At 44.8% G+C, this 14,678-nt stretch overlaps 1 protein-coding gene across 19 annotated transcripts in view; it reads right to left on the reverse strand.

Annotated features, from left to right (window-relative positions):
- NRCAM (neuronal cell adhesion molecule) overlaps positions 1 to 14,263 on the reverse strand; it is a 135,303-nt gene extending 121,040 nt beyond the window's left edge. For 17 of the 19 annotated variants that reach the window (XR_013990901.1, XM_081022283.1, XM_081022275.1 and 14 more), the window contains exon 1: positions 14,142 to 14,263. The gene's annotated coding sequence lies outside the window, so the exon portion shown is untranslated. Of the gene's footprint in view, positions 1 to 13,224; positions 13,390 to 13,729; positions 13,833 to 14,141 lie in introns of those variants that run through there. The other 2 variants (XM_081022280.1, XM_081022281.1) reach the window with 2 other exon arrangements.
- Positions 14,264 to 14,678: the final 415 nt, after the last annotated feature.

Here is a 14,678-nt window from a genome sequence, read left to right on the forward strand (position 1 = left end):
CCAGTGACCAAATACATTACCTTCCATATAGTGCCTTTTCCTTTCATTAGTTTATGAGAATACCGGGTGCAGAAAATTATATTCTTGCAAATATACACACTGTTCCTGGAAATAGCAGCAACATCCAGCCCTCATTTCTAACCCAGTTAACAGTTTAGTACCATGTAAATGAAATGAAATATATGATTAGTTTATTTTTAATGTTACCTTAGTTGTAAAATATAATAAAAATGCTAGTTTTAAGTTCAGCATTGTTATTACATTTAACAGGTACCATAACACCACATTTATCCAATCATGTCACTTGAAGCTGAATATATTTTAGCTGCACCAGAAATTGTTTGGGGAGAGAAGGGTGAAGTTAGGAATAAAATATAAGCTTTGTGGTCAGCTGTGACCAACTGGAAACTATATCTGAAAAGTGCAGTGATACACCAGAGGGAATGAATGAATTTCAGGAAACAGCACAGTTTTAAGCATTCATAAAATAAGGCACAACCAACAAAGCAGAGTCACATAAAACAAGCCTTCTGTGCCAGCAGTGTACTTTCAGAAATTTCATTAATTAAAAAGGTCAAGAACTCAAAGTACTGGAACTATCTGAGACTTTGCAGACATTTTCTGAAGCTTAATTACTCGTGACATTTACTATGTACTTTCATCCAAAACTAACATTCACTTATTTATTTGAAGTCATTTTCTCTGAGTGTTCTGCTGCATGGAGCATGCACTTGGACTGCTGCAATATTGTTTTGGGAACCCTTTAGAGCAGCCATGCAGAATTGTTGCCATGGAAGGAGGGGGAGGGAACCCTTGGTTTTTCCACCTTATTATCAGTGGATATTTCTGAACATTTAATGTTTTCTCTTTAGATAGCTCCTAAGGTAACTAGTTTAAAATTTATGACAGCAGTTATTACACCATGAAAACAAAATAGGTTTTCCTCAAATCCCATTATCTACTATTTCAATGAGGATCTCTGCCTTTCCAAGTTATGCATCTTGTAATGCAAATCCCAGCCTCACTTTGATAATGACCTCAGATTGGGTTTAATTTGGGGGGTGTTGTCTGTCTTATCTTGTTCCATTATTGATTTCTTAGTCTCCTTGTGTCTCATCAGAAAATTAGGCAAGATGGGAAAAGTAAATAAATAGTAAATACATAGTAAATAAATACATAGTAAATACAGGTAACTTGCAGCTTACACGAAGGTTCATTTCCAGGTGTCCACATGTAAATGTGAAATTGTGTAAAGCTAGGAACCCCTGGAATTTACACACACACACACACACACACACACACACACACTGGAGGGCTGCTTACTGCACTCTGGGAAGGTGGCATGAGGAAGAATAAGAAGAGTTTGGATTTGATATCCCACTTCATCACTACCCAAAGGAGTCTCAAAGCGGCTAACATTCTCCTTTCCCTTCCTCCCCCACAACAAACACTCTGTGAGGTGAGTGGGGCTGAGAGACTTCAGAGAAGTGTGACTAGCCTAAGGTCACCCAGCAGCTGCATGTAGAAGAGCCGGGAAGCGAACCCAGTTCCCCAGATTACGAGACTACCGCTCTTAACCACTACACCACACTGGCTGTCTGACTCTAAGGATGGTTCCAGAGCCCTAATGCCACCTTCTCAAAGCTCAGTGAGGTGGGAAAGAGGCGCAAGGGCTCTGAGAGCTTCCTTGCTTCCCACAGCCCAGTGAGCAAGGAAAGTCCGCTGGATGCACAGGTTGGTGGGTGGGAAATAAATAAATGGGGAGTGGGGAATAGTGAATGGTGGGTCGTCGTTCCCCACCCCCTCTCCATTTATTTATCTATTTTCCCACCACGACCCAGGCAAAGCTGCAATTGCTTAAGTGAAAACAGTGAGCTACCTGTACACCAATTGATTCAGGAAGTCTCACACAGTCTGTCCCTGCCCTGTTCGTGTTAACAAAAGAATAAGCTGTGGTTGGTATGCTATGGGTTTTGGTCCAAGGCACAACTAGAAACAAAACTTTAATTCTGCAGCTTACTGACTGTTTAAAGTCTTTAAATAGAGATTCAGGACCCCAAGGAGCTCAGTAACCCAAGTTCAGTGTCACAACACTTGCTTTTTTGAAAAAAGAAGAAGGAAAGAAAGAAAGTTGAGGGCAAGGAAAGAAAGAGAGGCTGTATCTCTACACTACAAGGCTACTACTTCCATACTAACTGTAATAGCTCCTCTAAGAATTCATAAGATTCTGTTGTTAAGGGCAAATCCTAGAAAAAGAGGCATACCAAGGGTCCCCTGTGCCCCTTCCAGAAAAAACAACAACACTTTACCACAAGAGCCAATTAGAAATTGCTACATTTTATGTTACCCAAGTGGACGCGGGTAGCGCTGTGGGTTAAATCACTGAGCCTAGGACTTGCCGAACAGAAGGTTGGCGGTTCGAATCCCCGCGACGGGGTGAGCTCCCGTTGCTCGGTCCCTGCTCCTGCCAACCTAGCAGTTCGAAAGCACGTCAAAGTGCAAGTAGATAAATAGGTATCGCTCCAGCGGGAAGGTAAATGGCGTTTCCGTGCGCTGCTTTGGTTCGCCAGAAGCGGCTTAGTCATGCTGTCCACATGACCCGGAAGCTATACACCAGCTCCCTCGGCCAATAAAGCGAGATGAGCGCCGCAACCCCAGAGTCGGTCACGACTGGACCTAATGGTCAGGGGTCCCTTTACCTTTACCTATGTTACCCAAGTACTCAAAGCGTCCGGAGTGAGGGTCCAAAGGAAGGGTGAAACAAATTGAATGCCTTTGTGCTGCGGTGCAAGGACAAGAAGCTTCTCCCACTTCTGAGATCATTGTGACAGTGGTGACATGTTGCCACACACCTATATGTCAATCACTCCAAAGTCTTATAGGGGATTTTTTGCACACATGCCCCAGGCCCGTGCCTCTGGTTGGGGCCAGTTTTGCCAAACCCTAGGTACACCTGCCTAGAAAGTTTTGTTATAGATCTCCATTTCCCCCAACCCATACACACATAACTACAATTCCCAGGGTTCCTTAGGAAGAAGAGGTTGCTTGCAATGTAGGTAAGTACAGGAGATGACATGCCGAAGAAAAATGGCAGGGATAGGAGGTATACACAGGAGGAAAAAATTAAAATTGGATGCCACTGTTTCAGATTGATTCAGCAATGTGAGTCCTGGATCTGAAACTGTTGATGCTACTTGTTTATACCACAATATTGTTTTATGCTAGCCAATCTATCTTCCATGGAAATGATAATAATTATCCAAACAAACTCATACAGCTGTAATATTTTGTACGACTCAAATAATTTTCCCTTGCTTCTTGATGTAGTTGTAGCACTTTAGGTTCTTAACCTTTTGATGAATGAAACTTCAGTTTTGTCCTACCTAGGCAGAAAACTCAAAAAGATCCACTTAGACACGCTACACTTGCTTTGTAGAAATGAGGAAAGGTCATTTTTTTTACTTAATTCTCTAATAGGACGAGAGAGTATCAGAATTAAGTGAGCTGTGAAATAAAAGGTTGCAGTAACACAGCCACAAATTCCAGTCCATTTCATCCTCTTCCTTTTGAGTATAAGGCTTGTTAGAGATTATGATTTGTTTCAGGAGCAAAAGTAGTTGGTTTCTTTCGAGCGCTGCCTTTGCACACATCCCGATTCAGCATTATACTATAGATATGCTCTAGAAGTTGTCACCCATTGGGGGGAAATGGTACAGACTTGGCCTAGATATGGAGCTCTAGAAGTTGTTGGCAACATGGTGATTTAATAGCTGGTCTACAGTTGCTATGCTGAAACTGTTGGGAAAGGCAGAGTTTGTTTCTACACTTGAAGGCCCAAACTATACATTATGTTAATACCATTTTAAAAAAGACTCTCCTACTGCAAGAGGGGAGGGATTGTGGGTGGGATCCGATCACCGCCTCAAGCAGGGGGCATTAGCCCCCTGCCTCCCACTCACCTGGCTGGCGCACCATGCCCACGGGTAAGCGCCCAACCAGACGGCGCTGAAGGGGCATGGACTGCAGCTTAACTTGCTGCTGCGCCAGCCACACGGCCTCACTTTCCGTCGTCCTGTCACGAGTCACCCACCCTCCACTCCCTTAGATCTCAGGGTTTCAGTTCCCCTTTTGGCCTTGCTATGGACCTTAGGTTGGTCGCCCAGGTTGTCCAGGGGGGCTGGTAGGAATTTTTCCATTTGGCATTAGGCTTTGTGGTTTTTTCGCCTACCTCATAGCAAACGTCACAACTTTCGTGGTATTGGTGGGTAGGTTAGGCATTGGAATGTGTTTGTGGTGTGTGGAAGGGCTAGGGGTGGCCATCGCCTACGCCTTCAATTTTTGGGTATTCCGTTAAAGGTATCCGGCAGTTGTGGATCCTGTCTGATGCCTATGTGGCGGGGGGCCATGCCACGACCCTCGGTGACATCAGGGGACAGCTTATAGTTGGATTAGCATCAACAGGCTCCACCTACTGCTGAATAAACCCCCCTTTTAGACTCACCCCTCTCCGAGTGGGTGGAGACAACTGACGTGATCCAATGCCTAAGCCAATACCTTTTCACTTGCTGTAATCAATAAAGTTGTGGCCTTTACTTGCCCATTAACCATATATTACGTGTCCGTGTGTCTTCATTCCACCAAATGGGGATCGGGTCCTTGAACCACAATAAAATGTTTAAGATCTACCACTCTTAAGCAGACATGAGGGCCCAGATTCAGACAGGACTGCAGAATGTAAAGGGGACAGTTAACCTTTACCCTGTGCCATTTTTATGCCAAAAAATACTCCCAGGGGATATTTGCAGCAAATGGAAACTTTAATGGAAATAGCAGCTTCGAGGTTTTCAGCCTGCTTAAGCACTTTCCCCATCACCCTGATCAGGATTCACCTTCTATCATTTCTTTTGTTAAGTGGCATAGCAGGTTCTATGAAAACTACTTTAAAATGCAAGTAAAACAAAGTTACAGTGAAATCCTTTTCACATTTACCTGGAATCCCAGTTATGTTCAAAGGAACTTGCTCCCTAATAAAAACAATTAGATTTCAGCCTTACTTTGATTTGAAGAGGGGTAAACAAATATTCAGGGTGGCGCTGTGGTCTAAACCACGGAGCCTCTTGGGCTTGCCAATCAGAAGGTCGGTGGTTCGATTCCCAGCAATGGGGTGAGCTCCCGTTGCTCGGTCCCAGCTCCTGCCAACCTAGCAGTTCAAAAGCACACCAAAAAATGCAAGTAAATAAATAGGTACTGCTCCAGCAGGAAGGTAAATGGCGTTTCCGTGCACTGCTCTGGTTTTGCCAGAAGCGGCTTAGTCATGCTAGCCACATGACCCAGAAAAACTATCTGTGGACAAACTCTGGCTCCCTCGGCCTGTAAAGCGAGATGAGCACCACAACCCCAGAGGCATCTGCGACTGGACTTAACTGTCAGGGGTCCTTTACCTTTAAACAAATATTCAGGGTGACTGAGTTCTGAGTTGAGCCTGCATGTGGCCAGTATTCTAGCTATAGAGTTCTGCTCTGTCCCTGTCATTTACTTTATAACAAAATACTTCATGCGTACCAAGCAAGCACATTTCCAAGTGTACACGAATCTAACTACTAGGGCTCTCCATACGCAAGCCTTTATAATTGAGGGGTGCAAAATTGTGGAGGTGCTGAATAGTGGCGAGTATATAACTCGTAGAAAGAATGCTTTCACTGTAGCATCTGTGCACACAGTGGCATCTTTGCAAACACAAAGTAGCATCAGCTGACACTATCCATGCACTATCCTGTTTGGGGATTAGTCATTTTGTTGCTTCTGAATTTTACGGTAAAGCAGCATATGCTATGCTTGGCTAGTAGCAGCATTTTCAGTATGACAAAGTTTACTGCTGAGCTACGTTTTATGGATTTCCCCCCTCAAAAATCAAAGGCAGCTCAACAGATTGCAACAACACTGGAATAAATTGTACAGAGATCAAAGCGCTTCTAGAAATAAGGCTCTAACAAATGCTCTCCATAGCTAACATCATGGGGAACTGGGGTGGCATGCAGGGCGCAATAGGACATCCATGCAGCAGCAAACAGAGCCGCAGAAGAATGGAAAACAGCAGCAGGAAGAAAGAGTTATGTCCAGTGTTCTGTGAACGGAACTCTGTTCACACAAGGGGACTTCCCCTTTCTCTCCTCTCACCCCAAGATTCTTCCAGAGATTCTCCCAAACCCCTGGAGATGATTTTGAGGGTGAACAGGAGGCTGCGGGGGAAAACAGAAGAGGGGAAAGTTCTGTTCTGCACATGGAAGGGAACGTTGGATACCAACCACGGTGTAGCTCTCGGCAGCACTTCAAACATCAAATCTCCTTCATAGAAGAATCATAGGAGATTGGGTCCATAAGAACGTAAGGCAACCCTGCTGACCACCCCTGCTGGCCTATCTAGTCCACTATAGAAAGATCACAAGCGAGCCATGGAAGCAACAGCAGAAGAAGGAGCATTGCAGAGGAGTTGGATTAGATGATTCTCATGGTCCCTTTCAACTCTATGATTCTATGATGCTGCTGAAGGTGTTCAGGGGCATAGTGCCTCTAATCCTTGCAGTAGTTTATACGTATCATGACAAGTAGCCAGCATGACAGCCTTCTCTTCCAATAATTTATCTTGGAATTCTCTTTTAAAGCTGTCCAGGTGGGTGGTCATTGCTATATTTTGTGGTGGTGAACTCCATAGTTTAACTGAGTGCTCTGTGGACAAGTGTGGATCAGACACAGAATGCAGAGTTTGAGCCCCTCTAAGAATGCAGAGATCCAACTCAGTACAGTATATCCATGGCTTCCTCAATGTGTGTGCCTCTAAACATACACTATAGGTTTTAAAACTGAACTGAAAACTGATATTATACATTAAGTGGAGGTTCAAAACTTAACTAAGAAGTAAGCTTTATTTAACAGAGGTCTACAGCAACATTTTTTTAGCATATGAAAAGATGTAGCCACAGCAAGGAGGAGACTGTGGAGGGCTGAGTTGACCGAAGTATATATTTCACCCAATTTTCCTGAATGTTTGCCTTGCATAAAATAAAATAAAATATTGCCCTTTCATTTATGAAGATATTTAAACAATACTTTACCTAAATTCTCTATAAATCTACCCCTTGTCTCCAGTGTTCCAGCAAACAACATGAAAGTACTGGGGGAAATAATTTTTATTTCATTCATTTCATTTAACATCCATTAATCAGGTAAATATGTTTACATTTTGTATCTCCAGCGCTCTGTAACGTCCATCCCATTACCATCAGACAGACAGATAGAGTAAATGAGTGGGACCCCCTAAGAGGATGTAAACTTCTGGGTTGACATTTTTTGGCACAAAGGATATTCATGTGCCCACAGCAGTTTTTAGGCTCACCGCTAGGTATAAAACAGCTAGAACAGAAAGTTAATGAAGGGGTGGAATACATACAGCAAGATGAATTCTGCAGGCTAATTATACAGATCCTTCACAAGCTATCTCTAGGACATTTTAATTAATTTAATAAATAAATATTTAAAGATATCAGCTCTTATCCTCCTAGCACATATACCAGCGGGAGTGCCAGGATTTTCCAGCTGAAACATCACATAATGAGAGCTAAGAAAAAACCCTCAGGCTTCAAATTTATAGCCCTCCTGCATGGGTTCTAAGCCCCTTAGAAGAGCTACAAGTTGTCCCAACTTAATTATAGCTTGTTAAATTGACAATTTAAATTGCTAATTCACTTCTGGGGTCATTTGAAAAGCTACCCAATCCTGTACTGAGATTCTCTTGTCACATCCAAAATGTTTTGACCAAAACATGCCTTGTGCATCAAAAACAACCACAAAAAAATGTTTGAGTGTTGACAGAAAAGTGTACAATTCAAGGATTTATATTTTCTTGATGAATAGTTATTTTTAAAGTAATCATTGTGTTTTCTGCTTTAAACTATGAACAGAAAAGCGCCATATTTCCATCTCACGTGTTTTTAGGTGTCAAGTCATCCAAGTCAAACATCAAACAAAAAAATGCAAAATAAGCCCCATTGATTATCAAGATTAATAGGTCTCTGTACTCAACGCACAATCACATGGGAAAGGCAGAAGAAGATAAGAAGAGTGTAGGCGAAACAATTTAGCAAGACAAGTAAATTTGATTGTGTGATGGATCCAAGGCCTTGGCCTTAAATCACATTTGAATGTCTCACTACCTACAATATTTTTTATAACCTTGTCAAATAACTAGATTTTTATTGCACATCTTAATCAGAGGCTGAACACATTTCTATCTATCCTCCTATGTGTTGGTTCATCACCATCTGTCACGTAAAGCTCCAGCAGATACGAAAATTTCAATTCAATAAATGCACTCTGCACTCAAACTAAGCTATCATTCACATTTAGACATGAGACTTGAATTCTTTTTCAGTGTTCTTCAACTCTGACCCAGCTCTACCCCCTCCTTCACTGAAAAGGGCAAAGACAACAGCCCAGCAAGTGGGACAGGCAAAACAGACCTCCTTTGTTCACTTTTTCCCCTTTCAGTTTTCTATTGAGGTAAATAACTGAAAAGCTCAGCCAGTCTTCAGTGCCTCTGAAGAAAGCAGTACAGCTAGCCTGAAACTACGCCTACTGATCAACATATAAGAGTATTATGAAGCTCGTGGGACATCATGTTAGTCTTGCAAAATAATGTATTGAAGGGTAATTGATGAAGTGAATTTGTATTTATTCACATTTTCTAAACATATAAACAAAGTGACTTTAAATAGTATACTTGACAAAATTTAAATTAGAGTTATTTATATTACATGTGCTGAATTTTTTGAATACTGCCTGCCCACTCAAGAAGGGGAAAACAAATAATTCAATGCATAGTACATATGACCTCCTACATTATTCCCACAGCTTACACTGCTGAAAAACACACTTTTCTGTATGGATTTCAGCTGGATTTTTTAAAATTGTATTCGCAGAGCAGAATAAAACTAAAGTAAAACCTACTGCCATTCTTCCTAATGTCTCTTAAAAGCCTCCTTGCACTCCCTCCAAACAGATATCTGGCAGGTTGACAAAACAAAAATATGAGGGCTATAATATGGTAATTCACAGAGTGATTTGGAGCAATTACAGAAATGGCCCATCAGTGGATATTCAGTATGGATTTATTTACTATTGATTTGCTCTGCTGAATATTTAATTGAGCTGCTTAATAGTCCTAACCAGTCTTTTTTTAAAATAATAATAATAATAATATAATTGGTGATTCTAAAATTTATACTCAGTTTCAGACTAAAGCTTCATGGGCTATATAAAATGAAATCGCCTCTATTGAGTTGTGGTTTAAATTTTGTATACCAACAAGAAAGCTAAAAGTTTATACCATATCAGTTCCTTTCCCCCTGTTACATTTATGGTTAGAAAAATAAAGGCTACCTAGTTGATTATTAAGAGTTCATATACATCACCATGCAATAGAGTTCACTGCACTGGTAACACCTACACTGATTTAAGCATCATTTGCATTGGGAACGTTTTATCCATTTATAAATAATAATACAATACAAGAGCTCTAGCTTCCTCACAATCAGTGGCTGGGAGCCAAAGTTCCATATGTGCTCCAGTGTTGCATAACAAGCTCTCAGATGTGCAACAGCTTCCATTTCACTTAGATTCTGGAGCCAAAAGGGATGTGCCCCCCCCCCCTGCAAACTAAAGTAACTCTGAAATCCTTTCAGCATACAGAAGGAACAGGTAATTCAAAGAAGCCCCTGTACAGGTAAGGTGTTGGATCAAGTTTTGTGTCAGGATTACATCACAGGATTACAGTGCCATCCTCAGATACTGTCATATGTGGAGCAGGATGTCACACATGACATCTCTCCCCACTCATTTCTTTAAAAAATGACATTTGGAAGGGAAGATGGAGCCCCTCTGGAATCTACTGCCTGAAGAGGCTGTTTCATGCTGTTTAACAGTAAGTCCATCTTTGTACTTGATCACACTACTTGTTGCGTGACATCTCACTCTGCACGCAGGCCCTGATGGCAGCAAGCTAACCAGCAACAAATATGGTTTTGGTCCTAGATATTTTACATCAACCAGCAGTTGATTTATATGGTTCAGTTGTCCGATTATGATAATTAGTACCTGTTACAGAGATTAGTGTTATGTCATAGGTCAGAAATTATACATGCATCTAACAGCACCATCAGCAGAAGCTGTGCATGAGGACTTCCACTTGTGCAATGGGGCTTCCCTTCTCTCCTCTCCCCCACCCCCTGAAATTGGCCGGGGGTGTGTGTGTGGGAGAACCAGCATGGAGGGGGAGGAGATGGAGGATGATACCACTTTGGCAAACCAAAATGCTTGTGCAGACAGAACAATTGGGAAAGTGCCATGTTGAACTCCACCCAGGATGGTTTTTTTTTTTAACTGGCATTTTGCAATTTGTATAATGTGCTTTAAAAAGGACTATTTCAACAATGGTGAATGAATTGCTCTGTAAAATAGCTTGCATCGATAGCAATCTATAGATACTAACACCATGAACACAGATATATCACTCATTTGGGTTGCATTTAGCAATCACAGCTACAAATTAATTTCCTAGCAAGTTTTGGAAAAACAGATATTTGGGGGGGGGGGAGGCATAGTCTCTCTCTTTCTAATGTTCAAAGCTGGTGCCACTGCCTAAACAACTAAAACAGCACCATCCACACAGAAGAGAAAGATATCAGCAGAAAAAGGGAAACATCCAAAGTTTGCAGAAGTGCACTGAAGTCTGAGCAGTGCTGTGGCTAGGGAATGTTGCCTGACTGTTGGAGAAACCACACATATCTGGATGTAAGGAGAACAGGAATATTGTGGAGGACATAATTGACTGGAGTGGTGAGCAGGAGTACTCTATACTGCAACATTTTGTTGCAGCTCTCACTTGTATCATACCAATAGCATTTAAAATATTATTCAAATCTATGCCCCTTTAAAGATATGAAATGAAAAGTGATATGTTTGATTTTACTCACCTTACTAATATTAAGTAACATGCTACTTATTTCTGTTCTGTGTAAAATGCTCACAAAAAGATGAAAGTATAACATGTTTCACAGTGAAGTTTTAGTACATATCTATTCAAATTCAATGGGTCTTACTTTCAGGTAGGTGTGTGCATACAGGATTGCAAGTTTCAGTCGCTGAAGTTTCCTAGAAACAGACCCCTGATCTCAGAATGAGTACGGACATCTTCATAAAAGGTATCATTTCAGAGGATGCAGATTAGACTATGTTTAATCACAAAGTGCCAAACAAATACACAATACTGTAGTTGAACAAAACCAAACTGAATAACAAGCCAAACTCAGTTACTATGTCCTTAGATGTAGGCTTCACATACGGGTTGGCAATCCAAACTACTACTTTAGGTGCACCTGACGGAATTTTTATACACCCCCTCCACCTTTTGAGCACCTGACTTGTGTCATTCCACAAACTTAAAACTGAAGTTCCGTCCAGCTTTAAGAACTACTTATCCTGCAGGATGGGAGTCTACTGTCCAAGACCAACAAGTTCCAACCACCCTTGAGTGCTCTGAACCAATTGCTCTTTCTCTCTCTTTCTTTTAGGTCCTGGCTATAATTGACAACATACTCAATCTTCTACTGGTGATAGCCTGCACTTGAAGCATTTGTGTTATTCCTAGAATGAACATAGCAAAGAAAACAGTTGTTTCACTGTATAATCAATATAAAAACAGCAGTGTATTGTTAACTAAGCCACAGGAATCTGAGCTCAGGTTGACATGCTTTTTCTACACTGAACCAAAACTTTTCACAGCTCCCCCGAAAATTAGCAGACCAAAACCAAGTTAATTAAACACTTGTAGCCAGGAGATTCGCTGCATTGCTTGCATTCATGGACATTTTCTAATGAGTATCAAAGATGGGGAAAGTAGTACAGTAAGTCACCTCAGCACCCCCTATGGATATTCCTGTTTCACATATCAAGTCCAGTTGTTTACACACCACTTGCTTTAATCCCAGTTGGCTTTGTAAACAACCCTTATATACAAGAATGCTGACTTTTTTTGCTCCTTAGTTTGCTTCTTTCCCTGTTATTAAAACATGTAGCTATTCCGTTACATTCCATTAGATATCGTATGCATGCACCCATGTCCACATATTCAAGAGTGAAATGCAGAGGGCACAGATCATGAAAGCGAGATGAAGTAATAATAATTGAATGACCCATTTATGAGATTGCATTTTCTGGAAAAACAAAGTTGATATACATTCCGCTCAGGCTACCACCTGGCTAGTCATTTCTGTATAATAAGGCAATGCGTTCTTTTGGAGCGAAGTAAACCATTGCTTCGCAAAGTGGATCGTTTACCCCTTGATTATGAAAGAGCTTTTCTCCCCAAAGCGCCCCTTTTCCAAACCGAGACTCATCAAATCTGCGTGGCACAGATGGAGGAGGAAGGAAAGGCGAGCGGGCCTCTTAAAACCCTAATCCTCAGCTGCGTTGGCTTGCTTCAGCATAGACAGCTCCTTTCCCCCACGCAGACAGTTGCACAGGCTGCAAGGAGCCTGGCCCAAATCAGGCGGGTTTCCGCCTGGCGCGCGCGCAGTGGAGCCTCTGGCGGCGACTGGGGGGTGGCTGGCTGGGAGAGAGAGAGCTCGGCAAAGCAGGCAGCCTGTTGCCCCCTTCAGCGGGCCTGAAATGGCGACTGTTGTCAACCTCGGCCTGGGTGGGAGAGGCTGAGCTACACGCCGGGAAAGAAAGCACGGCAGGAGGGCAGGAGGGGCTCGCGTCTTGGCCTCCGCCACTGCTTCCCAAGCATCCCGACCTTCCCAGCCCCAGGGCAGAGGAGCTGGGGGCAGCAGACACTCCCCAATCCAGGCCACCAGCAAATGATCGCCGCTCCAAACTCTGGATGGAAGGATGGTGAAAGCCAGGGGCTCCAATTTGAATAAGGTGGTGGTAAGGTAAGCCCCGCCCCGCACAATCGATCGCAAGACGTGGTGCACGCACAACATTTGGATGGCATTGCCCATCAACTTTGGTGGGGGGCGGGCGGGCACCTCAAATATGTCATGGGGCCCCTAGAAGTTGGCTCCTATGGTGATAGGCGCTTTCCGAGGAGGGGTCGGCCCACACCTGTAGCACACAAAGGTCTCTCCCCCACCCAACCCCAGCAAGCAAACCCAGCCCCACAACTCCTACCAGACACCCATCGTGGCCGCCAGAGGAGTCGTGACCTGCAAACAGGGTGGGCTGCTGCTGCTGCTGCTGCTGCTGCTCCTGCTACAATGAGCCTGGCTGTCACCCGCCGTGGAGATGCACGGCGGAGGCACACCCACACGGCGAGAGAAAGAGCCACCTCTGCCATCGCACATCAAAGAAACGCTGGGCCGGGGGGGGGGAATCCCGCCCCTCCACCCCCCCTACTACACACGGCCTGGATGGAGAGAGCCTTCGAGGTTCAATGCCCAAGGGGCTCCCGGGAGTCCCCTCAGCCCTCGCGCGCTTCCTGTGAAGCGGAGGAGTTGGAGCCGCCGGGATGGAGGGCGGGCGCGAGAAGGGACCTGCCTGGCTGGGCGTCAGCTATGGCACATCCCTACACATGGCGACTTCTTCGGCCCGGCTCGCCCACGGGGACATCCCCTCCCCGCCTGCTCGCGTTTCCCTGGGTGACCCCGTTGCGGACCACGGCCGTTATATAATTCACCTGATCCCTCCGCTTTCTGGCGGCGTCAGGGCACGGAAGACAACGGCGAGGGGGTTCTTTTATGGGTTGTTTGCCAGGAGCGGAGCTGGTCCCTCCTCTCTCTCTCTCCTGCCCGGCTAGCAGGGCGCAGGAGGGTGGCTCCCAGCCAGGCTATCCCCGCAAACAGCGGCGGCCAGTTGCCATGGGGAGCTGCGGCGGAAGACGAGCTCGGCGTCGCCTCAGCGCCTGGGCTGGGCAGGGCTGGGCGCGGGGGCCCGCGCTGGTGGGTGACAGGCAGCCACCCCGCACCCCCCGCCCCTCCCGCGAAGGCAGCCGCCCTGTTGCTACCGAGCGCCCCGCTGTGAAGACACCCCACCTCAAGACACCATCATATATATATCGCCGCTCCATATATATGAAGCTCAGGACTCACAGTTAGCCGTAGGCGGGGGGCCGGAGAGAGATAGCGCGCGTCTCTTTCTCCTCAGGGGGCTCGCTCTCTCCTCCCTCAGGTCCAGCGAGCTTGGAGAGGAGAGCTCGCTCAGGCAAGGCAAGCGCGCTCCAGAGCCTATCTCGCCTTCCTATTTCCGACCAGAACGAGCTCGGCGCGCGCCCGCGCGTGCGCTCGCCCCTGCCTGAGAGACGAGGAGGCGGGAGAAAAGGGATGAGCGCGTGGAAGGTGCCCTCACCCCACCCAGTTGCCTTCTTCCCAGACGCTGCGCGCGCGCTGCTGTGCCCTCCTCAGGCGGCGAGATTACTTCCACGCCGTCTGACAGGGCGCGCTGCCTCTCACAGCACAGACACGCGCCGCCGCTGCCATGCCCCCAAACCGAGGAGGGCGACGGTCAGCAAACGGCTGGCAGAATTGTTATCTATCCCTCCCTACTGTTTTACGTTATGTAATGGGCGATAGGAAGCGGGACCTGTGTGTACCCCATTGTTCACAGAATTGTAGAGCTGGAAGGGACCC

The sequence above is a fragment of the Podarcis pityusensis genome (assembly GCF_964106645.2).
Source record: "Podarcis pityusensis genome assembly, chromosome: 10".
NCBI lineage: Eukaryota > Metazoa > Chordata > Lepidosauria > Squamata > Lacertidae > Podarcis > Podarcis pityusensis.